Consider the following 12,214-nt stretch of genomic DNA (forward strand, 5'->3'; position numbering starts at 1 on the left):
GCTAAACTATCTGCTCATCATCAGTGCATCTGTGACTACGATCAATAAAACCTTACAGACGTGACTCCCTCATTCATTTCAGAAAGTGCTGACGAGGTGAGAGTTTCTGATTCTCAGACATCTTGAGTTTTTGCAAATGGTTTATTGATATAAATACTTCTCATATCAAAGCCACATTCACACTGCAGCTGTCATGAATTTACCAAGCACTTCATCTCCTTCTGTACAGACAGTTTGGTCGTTTATGTGTATTACAACCAAATGCAAAAAAAAAAAAAAAAATCAGGTTATGTTAACATATATTAAATCTGAATTCAGGTGTACAGAACCTAAATGAAAAGCTAATTAATGTCCCTCGTTTGAAGCCATGAAATGTGTGCTGGATAAATGAAGCAGTTTACTAATCCATAAATTTAACATACAGACCTAAACAAACTATTTTAAATCTGAAGTTTCCATTGTATGGTTGGCATTTGTGGAACTGCCCACTCTGAACTAAATGTAATAAATTGTGCACAAAATATTGACAAACCTGTAGAAATGCCCAGCATAAAATCAGGATTTGAAGAAGAAAGAAGAAAATTTAAATGTCATGTGAACAATTTCTCTCTAAATACATTTTAAATTTGGGAGGAATTAGGAAAACTGCAGTGGAGAGAAGAAAACCTGGACTTTCCAGAAACTTTTTCCAGAACTGTTAAAAGCGAGTTGACTGGAGACGGCAAGAGCGCATAACTGTTTTGCTTAATACCAGTTTTCAGTTACTGTCGTTTAGAGTAAATATTTGCTATTTGGGAGGATTCATTCATTTACTGCTCATTTTATTTAAAAAGTGTATGCTGATTGTGCATGTTGTTTGCTGTTGGCTGTAATTAGAAATTACAAAAATACTTTTTGCTACCTGTTAATTTGCTGTACTACACTTAGTTTCAATTTCAAGCCATTTGCGTGCTATAGTCTCTCATCGCTGGGCATCACCAGATCTGCACTCCACTGGTTTGAGTCTTACCTCACAGCTAGGTTCTTCAAGGTTTCTTGATCTAAATCACATCAACTGGTCACTGGCCACAATAAATCTGCAAATGATTCAAAATCTAGCAGCATGTCTTGTTTTCAATGAGTTCAAGAGGGCCCATGTCACACCGCTTCTCATCTCTCTGCAAGGGCTACCAGTCGCGACTCGCATCAAGTTCAAGTCATTGGTGCTCGCCTACAGAACAGCCACAGGCTCCGCACCCTCCTACCTCCGCTCTCTTCTAAGCGTCTACATCCCCTCCAGAAGCCTGCGGTCGGTAAACGAGCGGCAGCTTGTGGCCCCTTTGCAGAGAAGCACAAAATCTCTCTCCAGGACGTTCTCTTTCACTGTACCCTGTTGGTGGAATGACCTACCTAACTCCATCCAGACAGCCAAATCTCTCACAGTCTTCAAGAAACAACTGAAAACTCATCTTTTCCATGAGCATCAAACTACCTCCTCATAAATTTTTTTTTTTTTAAATCTATTCCTTCACTTCTTTTGTCTTATGTTCTCTTAACTATCCTTATACCTTCCTGTTCTAGCTTTCACTACTTTGAACGATGACTGAAACCTTGTATAAATTGCACTTCTCGTGTTTATTGCCATCTTATGGTAAATCACTGGTTGTATACCTCAGTTGTCGATTTGGATAAAAGCATCTGTCAAATGAATAAATGTAAAATAACTCACTCATCAAAGGATAACTCAGTGACAGCGTTAAAATCACAGGAACAGTTAACCCTGAATGAACAGAGATAAAGCTCACAGTACAAAAATCAGCATGCGCCACAGAAATGACCATTAGAAGCAGAGACGGAGACGGCGTGTGCATGAAGAGTACAGACTGGACTGACAAAACCTCACTATAGAGACGGACAGACACATGAAGTATGGCTGCCCACAATGGGTTAGGTGCATAAAGATGCACTTTATGACAAAATGCACAAAAACACAGACATGAGAAACATAATGAGTTTTATATATATCACCTTTCCACAGTTCAAAAAAGTACTACGGCTCTTTCTCAATACTTTTTTATTAGTAGTATTTCCTTTTTTCATTTCTGTGCATCTTGCAAAGGTGCAATAGGTGATTGCCTTCGGAAACATTGTTTTGTTATGCTGGTTGAAAGTCTCTTCACACCCCGATAGCAATCAGTAAGTTAAGTGGTCTAAATGTATTTATCTGTTTTTATCAGGGGTGTCAACGTTAACGCATGCGATTAATACTAAAAATTTAACGCGTTAATATTTTTTTAACGCAAATTAATCGTTTGATAAAGTTTGGCTCCAACTTCTTCCCATCATCGCAGCGCGGAAGGTTATCTATTATTGTGTGATGAGGGTACAGTGAACCAGTGTTGCCAGGGTAACGGCACAAGTGGGCTTTTTGAAAATACAGTTGCGGGAAAAAATTAGGGCAACGTGGGTTGCGGTTTTTTGGGCTACTTTTATAATGTATCGCGGCCACCCAAAGTGTATATAGACAAATAAAAATTAAAATAGATCCTTTTACTAATGTGTATTATACTTGGAACGTATCCCTGGCAACTTAAGAACGGAGAGGCGGTTGTAACAACGTGAGTTTCAGCAGAGCATACATGTTAAGGCTTTTACACAGCAGAAATAAACACGACAACAGCCACTATAGATTGTATTAGATAATAAACACACAATTACGATAGATATGGTTTGTATGTGATTTTCTGGAGTTGAATGTGTACATCTGAAATGCTAATTTGTGCAGCGATATAAAAGGCTATAAATAGCATATTTTAACAACAGTAAACGACCAAATTCCACACGTGATCACAAAAGGAAGTTATTACAAACACTCGATGGTGGTTTGAAGTGAGTTCTGAGTAAAAGTGTATTATTAATCTCATAAATTGTCTTATGTAGCATGATGCTAATGTTAGCTCTAATGCAGCTGCAGAACAGGTCCAATTCTTCTTCATAATGCATTTTGTCATAATACTTCACGTAAGGTCGCAAGAAATGTTTTGTTGTATTTATTTAGAAACACTTTTGATAATAGTCGGGTAAATGTATAATGGGATTGAAGCAATGTGGCTTGGTAAACGATTTATTGCCAGTTTAAAGGCTGATAATGGCTGAATAAAAACAAAATAATAATGATAAAAGAATAATAAGGATTATGTCTCATACCTGGCGGAAGTGTGAAAGGTTCTGTTTCCTTAAAGTAGTTTGTCAAGCATTTCTTTTTCAACACATTTACAGGTAAATCCTAGTATTTTAAATTTGCGATGAATCATGATTAATCACAGTCCATGACTGATTAACGCGATTAAATTGTTTATTCGATTTACAGCACTAGTTTTTATATATTAATTTTATTTTAAATGACAAAAGCATCTCAATTAAGATATACATCATTAAATTAAAAAAGTTTGGTTGTGCTTAATCGGTACATTTTTGTACCCTTTAAGCACACCCCTGTTCCCATTAAGCTCACTGTCAGGGAGTTAATCTCACCACAGTCACAACAGTCATCAGCACCCACGTTCACCAGATCTCAATCACCTGTTTATTAATCACCCGCACCTGCTGCTGCTCATCAAGGTCCTCTTTATCTGCACGCTCTCAACACTCCCTCCTTGGTCTACCGTTCACACCCTGAACCTAACCAGACTCTCTACTAGGGGTGGGACAATAAATCGATATGGCGATATATCGTGATCCTTCTCCATGTGATACGAGAATCGATATCTGGCGCCAAATATCAATATTTTAATTAATACAATAAGGTGCTCTAAATAGATTTCCCTGTTCATAGCATCTAAAAATGTGTGGAAATCGCAGCTGCGCCATTTCTAGCTTTCCAAAAGTGCTCTGACTCTGAGCAAGTTCCATGAACCACGTTCTCTATGAAGATGGGGATTTTGGGGAAGCATGAAGAACCGAAGGATAAACAGATTTCCAGCCACTGTATTAGCTTTCTTGCTATATATGTTTATGGAGATGAAAACTAAAAAACTGCCCCGGAACAGCTATCAGCGTGGACCATAGGCACCGATCACGTTATTATTGCAGAGTGCATATTCATTTCATAAGTAGCCTAACCTCTCCGCTCGGATCGCAGGTGGATTTCCCTCACTATGAGAGAGAGAGAGCACCGCCGGTGTGTCCAGGTTTATGTGAACAAAACTGAATGCTCTCCCTCTCTCTCAGATATTACAAGTGCGCGTTATGCAGTGTGAACAGTGGGCACCGACCGGCAGAAACATAAATCTGCACAATGCGCTTGGCATGGAGGACAAAACAAAACCTTGTCAGAGCCACAATGCGGCACAGAAGTGTGCAGTCTGTGCTTGCCGCGCATCTACATTTGAAATAACGAACCTGAGCGTACAAAAGACACAATGTGAACGGCTATTTATTCGTGTGGGGCTCTGTTTTTATGATGAGAAGAGTAGAGAGGTTAAGAAAGCACTCTAGGTAAATTTTTAAATGTACCAGGTTTATATTATATCGATCTATCTAGCTAGTTTTTTTTTTTTCCTGTTTGATAGCAGTTAAATGTGTTTGTTTACATACAGAGAAAAAGAAAAATGTAAGCTTTTAATAAGTCAAAGAATAAAATGATTATTTTAGCCTACTCAACATGTTAAAATTGATTTACAGAACTTTTTTTTTGCCGTTTTCTAACAGTTTGGACTTGAATAAAGGAAGAAAACTTGCACTTAACATTTTCACAGGCATTTTGTTAGACAGATATCATGATGTATCATTATAGGATTTTCTAGAAATATATAGATTATGGCAGAATCGCCATATCGTGATATTATCGTTATCATGAGCCATGTATCGTGATTATATCGTATCGTGAGGTACCCTGCGATTCCCACCCCTACTCTCTCCCTGTACTTACCTGTGTTTACTCACCTTAGATGTTCCTGTGCTCCACCACTCCTGTTCTTCACCGCTCTGGCTCATCCTCGATCCTCCTACGACAAAGCAAAGATCCATCACTGCAAGCTAAGCCATTCGGACATTAACACTCAGTCCCATACTCGCCTCTCGTCTGCACCAGATTCATCCTCGCTCATCTGTCAATAAATCACTGTGTTTGTTCACTTACCTCTGTGTCCCTTGCCTGTGTTGTGACAGAAGACTGGACCAGGATACATACCAACTCCCCGCATCTGCCTCTGCCAGTCCCATGGCCATTCCTGCTTCCTATGCAGGCGATGCAGCTGAGTGTGGTGGCTTCCTCCTCCAAGTCTCCCTGTTCATTGAAATGCAGGCGCAGAAGTTTACCAACGAATGTTCGAAGGTAGCCTTTCTCATTTCCCTACTGAGTGGCAGAGCCTTGCTCTGGGCTCGTGCTATATGGAATGCTCAACGCACCATAATTAACTCCTATGAAGCTTTTTCCAATCACTTTAAGGAGGTGTTCATTTCTGCTACTGGAAAGCTGTCAGTTCAAGATCAACTCCTGCGACTGCGCCTAGGTGATTCTTCGACGAGTGATTACACTACAATTTCACACACTGGCGGTGACCAGTGGATGGAATGGGGCTGCACTGATGTGAGCATATCGTCAAGGGCTGAATCCCAGCATCCGCGCGCAGATGGCCATTTATGACAATAACGTTGGACTTGAAAGCTTTATGCAGCGGGCCTCGCACATCTCTCAACGCCTCGCCACCTGCCATTCAGAGGAAGCCCCACACCAGCGTACCACACCCTCCTATAGTTCCCCAGTACCAGAACCCATGCAGGTAGACTCCGCCCGGTTATCACGCATGAAGCGTGCTCGCCGCTTCGCGGCTGGACTATGTCTGTACTGCGCAGCATCCGACCATTACATCAGGACCTGTTCCATCCGTCCCCCAGATTCCTCCGTTACAGTATCCGCACTCCTCGACTCGGGCTCCTCTGGGAACTTCATATCCCAAAGACTTCTGAATCAGCTCAGTTTACCCCGAAAACGTCAGCCACGGTGGTCAGATGGGATCCCTGCGAGATTACTCACTGGAGCGAGGCTTGCTTTCACAACTGTCTCTCCACGGTATCCGAGCAGGTCCCGAAGACACCCCAGTTCCAAGTATGCTCCACCCTTGTGGAAAGCCCTGAACGTCGCATCCCATCTGATTACCAGGCATTCCAGGATGTATTTATAGAGCAGGCTGCCACCCGTCTTCCACCACATGGGCCATGGGACTGCGCCATCGACCTGCTGCCTGGGGCCAAGCTCCCCAAGGGTAGAGTATACCCTCTGTCCATCCCGGAGCACAAGGCAATGGAGGAATACATTCAAGAAGCTCTTAATCAGGAATTCGTCAGTGGAAGACAGTGAAAGACAGCGTTCATCACACCAGCCGGGCACTACGAAAACTGGGTTATGCCGTATGGCCTTGCCAACTCCCCGTCTGTCTTCCAGAGCTTTATGAACGAGGTGTTCCGGGAGTTCCTCCATCATTTCATTATTGTCTACATTGATGACATCCTTATATACTCCTGGAACCTGGCCGAACATCGCCACCACGTGATGCAGGTCCTCCAACGACTCGGAGAACACCAGCTCTATCTGAAGTTGGAGAAATACAAATTCCATCGCTCCACGGTGCAGTTCCTCGGATATTTTATCAGTCCCGAAGGTATCCAGATGGACCAGGGAAGGGTGACAGCGATCCAACAGTTGCCACTTCCACAGTCTGTGAAAGATCTCCAACGATTCCTCGGATTTGCCAATTTCTAGAGACGGTTTATTCACGGTTTCAGTCAGCTCACGGCACCACTCACTTCCATGCTGCGTGGCCAACCCAAGTCTCTGTCCTGGAGCCCCGAAGCCCACAAAGCATTTAACAGCCTCAAAGAAGCCTTCAGCACGGCCCCCATCCTTCACCACCCAGATCCGCAAGTTCCTTTTGTGGTCGAAACTTCCTTCTCCCACAAACTGACCCATGCAGAGTAAAATTACGACATTGGAAACTGGGAGTTGCTGGCCATAAAGTTACCCCTAGAAGAGTGGTATCACTGGCTGGAGGGGGCATCATCCCCGTTTACAGTGATCACCGACGATCAGAATCTACAGTATCTGAGAGATGCCAAACGCCTCAACCTCCCTCAAGCCCGCTGGGCTCTATTCTTCACACGGTTCAATTTCACCATCACCTACCTTCCCGGAAACCATAATCTTAAGGCAGATGCCCTATCTGGTTTACATGCACCTGTCCAGCCCACCGAACCGGAACCCATTCTCCCTCCAGCACTCATCGTCAGTCCGATCCAGTGGGATCTCACCAAACGCAGCCATGACGCCACTCACACTGAGCCAGCTCCGCAGGGAGGCCTAGAAGAGAAAACTTGCATCGCCACATCGCAGCATCCATTCTGGGCTTAGTTCACGAAGTATTGGGCTCTGGACACCCAGGCAGCCAGCAAACTCTCTCGCTCCTTCAAGCTCAGTACTGGTGGCTCAGTATGGCCTGGGATGTCATCAGGTATGTCCGAAGCTGCTCAGTCTGTGCCATGTCCAAGACGCCACGCCACCTACCATCAGGCAAGCTGGTCCCACTACCCATTCCCCAGAGACCCTGGTCACACATTAGGGTTGACTTTGTCACTGATCTCCCCAACTCTGAAGGTCACACGTGTGTACTCGTTGTAGTGGACAGCTTCTCCAAGGCGTGCAAGTTGATCCCCCTGAAGGGCCTGCCCACGGCCCTTGAGACCGCTCAATGTCTCTTCAACCATATATTCCGTAATTACGGTCTCCATGAAGATATTGTGTCCGGCCGTGGTCCCCAGTTCATTTCGCTTCCTCCCCTGGGCCGAGTATGCGCAGAACTCGTTGAAACAATCTTCCACCGGGCTGACTCCGTTTCAGTGCACACTCTGTTACCAGCCCCCACTCATGAGACGCTTCGCCTTCGCAGGATTTCCTAATTGCGCCACCAGGTGTTCCCGATTGCCGCTCCTGTCGCATAGCAACGAGAGGAGAGCTGCCGTCCTGACAGGATAGGTGGAGTCAGAGTTGATCATTTTTGTTTTTATGTCATAATGGAGGAGACAGTGATTAGCCAAGACCAAGGCCAGGTAAGTTACACTGGTTTGCTGAGTCCTTAATTGCCGGATTACAACTTTAAATGCAGGTATTGGCTTGGAGCTTACTTGAACAATGTAATGACACATATGAAAAACTACAAAACACACAACCTAATCCTAACACACACACACAGCAGTTCAAATGCTGACTGATATCTTACAAAGGTGCGATTTTATATAGTTTATTGTCTTGACCATGGTGATCATATGTAGATGGGTTTGCAAACTGGACTTTTTAGGCAAGCATAAAAATAAAACTGCAAAAAAAAATACAATAAAAATAGGGCATTGTTCAGCTCAAAGTTCAGTGGCAACTGTCATAGCTGAACAGTGCTCTTTGGCCGGTCCAAGTCATTCAGATGCAGCCTCTGATATAGTTAGCAACAATTTGTTAATATTCTGACAATAGATGTTACTTTCATTTTCAAAATAATCAGTGGTGGACTGTAAGGAAGTACATTCATTAAGTATTCTCGTACAAATGTGAAATACTAAATTTTCTTCGTCTTTTTTTTTTTCTCACAGGACCACAAAAATATGGTCTTTTACAACATGATGCATTGTTGTAGATTAAACTACCCAACAGTAGGCAACTTTAAATTTAACAATCTTGAACATATTCAGAAGTAAAATGCAACATACACAGTAGTGCAGCAGTAATATTAATGCAAAACCATCCCGACAAATTCTTTTTCAGAACAATACTGTAAATACCTTTACTTTTACTCTCAATACCTTAAGTATATAGAGTATGTAAGATAATACTTTTAATTAGAGGATAGATAACCAAAAATGAAAATTCTGTAATCATTTACTCACCCTCAAGTTGTTCCAGATTTGGAATTTTCATTTTTGGGTGAACTATCCCTTCAACTAAGGTTTTAAATATGATTAGTTTTTCCCCAATGTGGTATTACTACAAGTAGTTTACCAGGAACACTTCCCATAACACCCGATGTACTTGTTACATTGTAAGAAGAATGGCATCAACACTAATATTAGTCTGTTTCTTTCTTATTCCGAGATCACCGTAGCCACCCGATCCAGTCTGTATCCAGATCAGATGGTCACTGCAGTCATCTGGATCCAGTCCATATCCAGATCAGATGGTGGATCAGCACCTAGAGATGACCTCTACAGCCCTGAACGTCAGCGGAGACCAGGACAACTAAATGAGACCCAGAGACAGATCCCCAGTGAGGACCTCGTCACCTAGACAGCCATCAGGACAAGACCACGGGAACCAAATGAGTCCTTTACACAATCTGACTTTGCTGCAGTTGGAATTGAACTGCTGTTTTGTCTGGTTAGAGGAGAACTGGTCCACTGACTGAGCCTGGTTTCTCTCAAGGTTTTTTTTCTCCATTTTGTCACTGATGGAGTTTTGGTTCCTTGCCACTGTTGCCTCTGGCTTGCTTAGTTGGGGACACTTCATTTCCAGTGATATTGTCGACTTGATTGCACAGATACTATTTAAACTGAACTGAGCTGGACGATGACATCATTGAATTCAATAATGAAATGCCTTTAACTGAAAATTGAGTGTTTAATCTTATCATTATACATTATTTTCCTATTTTTATATTGGAAAGTTGCTTTGACACAAACTGTATTGTTAAAAGCGCTATATAAATAAAGGTGACTTGACTCGACTTGACTCTAAACAATTTCTCTTTTCCTTCTTTCGCTAAATCAGACCAAACCCCTGTACTGCAGGATAAAGTTGAATGTGCCAGTGGTGGACAGGTTTTTAATGGTTTTTGACTGAGCAGGAAGGCCCTGACAGTGCTGCTGGATCTTCAGAGAAGTGAACGATGGGGTGCCACAATCCAGACCTGGAAAACACCTGGAAAAATCACTTTGAACAACTTTATGGCAAAATAAACATGAGTACAGAACAAGCACAGATACATGAAAAATTAAAGCATATAGAATACATAATTGGCGAATACCAAAATCCACTAGATTACCTGATCACAGAAAAAGAGCTGATGGAGAAAATACAGGCCCTGCCAACAAAAAAGGCAAGTGGACCAGACAACATCCTAAATTAAATGCTTAAAAATACAAATCATAAATTCCGACTGGCCATAATGAAACTGTTCAACTTGGTTCTAAGTGTTGGTCATTTCCCTGATATATGGAACAAAGGACTTATAACGCCCATATTCAAGAGTGGAGACAAATCAGACCCAAACAATTACAGAGGCATCTGTATAAGCAGTAATGTGGGGATACTGTTCTGCAAAATCATCAACACAAGACTTGTACACTTCCTTACAGAGCACAATGTCCTCAGCAAAAGTCAAATTGGATTCTTACCAAATTATAGAACAACAGATCACATCTTCACCCTACACACCCTGATCGACAAATATATTAACCAAAACAAAACCAAAATATCTGCTTGCTTTGCAGATTTCCAAAAGGCCTTTGATTCAATTTGGCATGAAGGTCTGCGGTCAAAACTTCTAGAATCAGGTATTGGGGGTAAAACATACAATATTTTAAAAAGAATGTATTCAAACAATCAATGCACAATTAAAATTGGAAATAAATGAACAGAATTCTTCACTCAAGGGCGGGGTGTGAGGCAGGGCTGCCCACTATCACCAAACCTCTTCAATATTTACATTAATGAATTGGCAAAAGTCCTGGAACAATCAGCAGCACCTGGCCTCACGCTACATGACTCCAACATAAAGTTCTTTCTGTTTGCAGATGATCTGGTTCTGCTGTCTCCAACAGAAGAGGGTCTACAGCAGAACCTAGACATCCTGCACAAGTTCTGTCAGACCTGGGCCCTGACTATTAATCCTAACAAAACTAAAGTACTAACATTTCAGAAAGGACCCAGATGTCAGGGAAAGAGACACAATTTCACCCTTGGTACGACCAAAATTGAATATGCCACAAACTACACACACCTCGGGCTGAAGATAAGTGCAGCTGGTAAGCTTAATTTGGCTGTGAATGAACTGAAAGAGAAAGCAAGAAGGGCCTTTTACGCCATCAAAAAATCTATCCAAATTGAAATACCAGTTAGAATCTGGCTCAAAATATTCCAATCAGTCATAGAACCTATTGCATTATATGGCAGTGAAGTGTGGGGTCCTCTCCTAAATCACGAATTTGAAAAATATGACAAAAATATGATCAAAACCCTGCATGCTGAGTTCTGTAAGAGCATACAGAGGAACACACCGAACAACGCATGCAGGGCAGAATTAGGCCAATACCCTCTACTAATGCATACTGAGAAACAAGCCATCAAATTTTGGAAACACCTAAAATTGAGCGACCCCAACTCTTATCATTTTAAAGTCCTTAAAAACCATGAAGTGAACCCTGAAAAAAGTCCCCTGATTCAGATGCTCCTGAAGCTGCAAAAACAGACTAACATGACTAACAACATCCAGCATCAGGACACTGAAATATTCTTCCACAAAATTCGGCCCAAACAAATTACTAAAACACAAAAAGAAAATTATCTAACCTATTGGAAAGAAACAACAGAAAAACAAAGTAAACTTGAATGTTATTTGGCCCTAAACAGAGAGTACACCACCGCAGAATATCTGAGTACAGTGAAAGACTGTAAATTAAGAAGACAAATGACGAGGTACAGACTGAGCAACCATACTCTCACTATAGAGACGGACAGATATCACCAGCACTGGCTGCCCAGAGAGAGCCGCATCTGCCCACACTGTAATCATGGGGAAGTGGAGACAGAGCAGCACTTCCTCACCGGCTGCACTAACTATCAAGACATTAGAAAGACATTTTATCCCAAATTTGAAATATTTTACCCTGACTTCAAAATGTTAAACAAGAAAACACAACTTCAATATTTATTAGGGGAAAAACAAGATTGTATCCTACTAGCAGCAAGATACAGTATTGTTCAAAATAATAGCAGTACAATGTGACTAACCAGAATAATCAAGGTTTTTAGTATATTTTTTATTGCTACGTGGCAAACAAGTTACCAGTAGGTGCAGTAGATTCTCAGAAAACAAACAAGACCCAGCATTCATGATATGCACGCTCTTAAGGCTGTGCAATTGGGCAATCAGTTGAAAGGGGTGTGTTCAAAAAAATAGCAGTGTCTGCCTTTGAC

At 41.9% G+C, this 12,214-nt stretch overlaps 1 protein-coding gene across 1 annotated transcript in view; it reads right to left on the reverse strand.

Annotated features, from left to right (window-relative positions):
• LOC131546890 (inactive dipeptidyl peptidase 10-like) overlaps positions 1-12,214 on the reverse strand; it is a 70,695-nt gene that overhangs the window by 32,949 nt on the left and 25,532 nt on the right. The gene's annotated exons all lie outside the window — the stretch shown is intronic.

The sequence above is a fragment of the Onychostoma macrolepis genome, chromosome 09 (genome assembly GCF_012432095.1).
Source record: "Onychostoma macrolepis isolate SWU-2019 chromosome 09, ASM1243209v1, whole genome shotgun sequence".
Classification (NCBI taxonomy): Eukaryota; Metazoa; Chordata; class Actinopteri; order Cypriniformes; family Cyprinidae; genus Onychostoma; species Onychostoma macrolepis.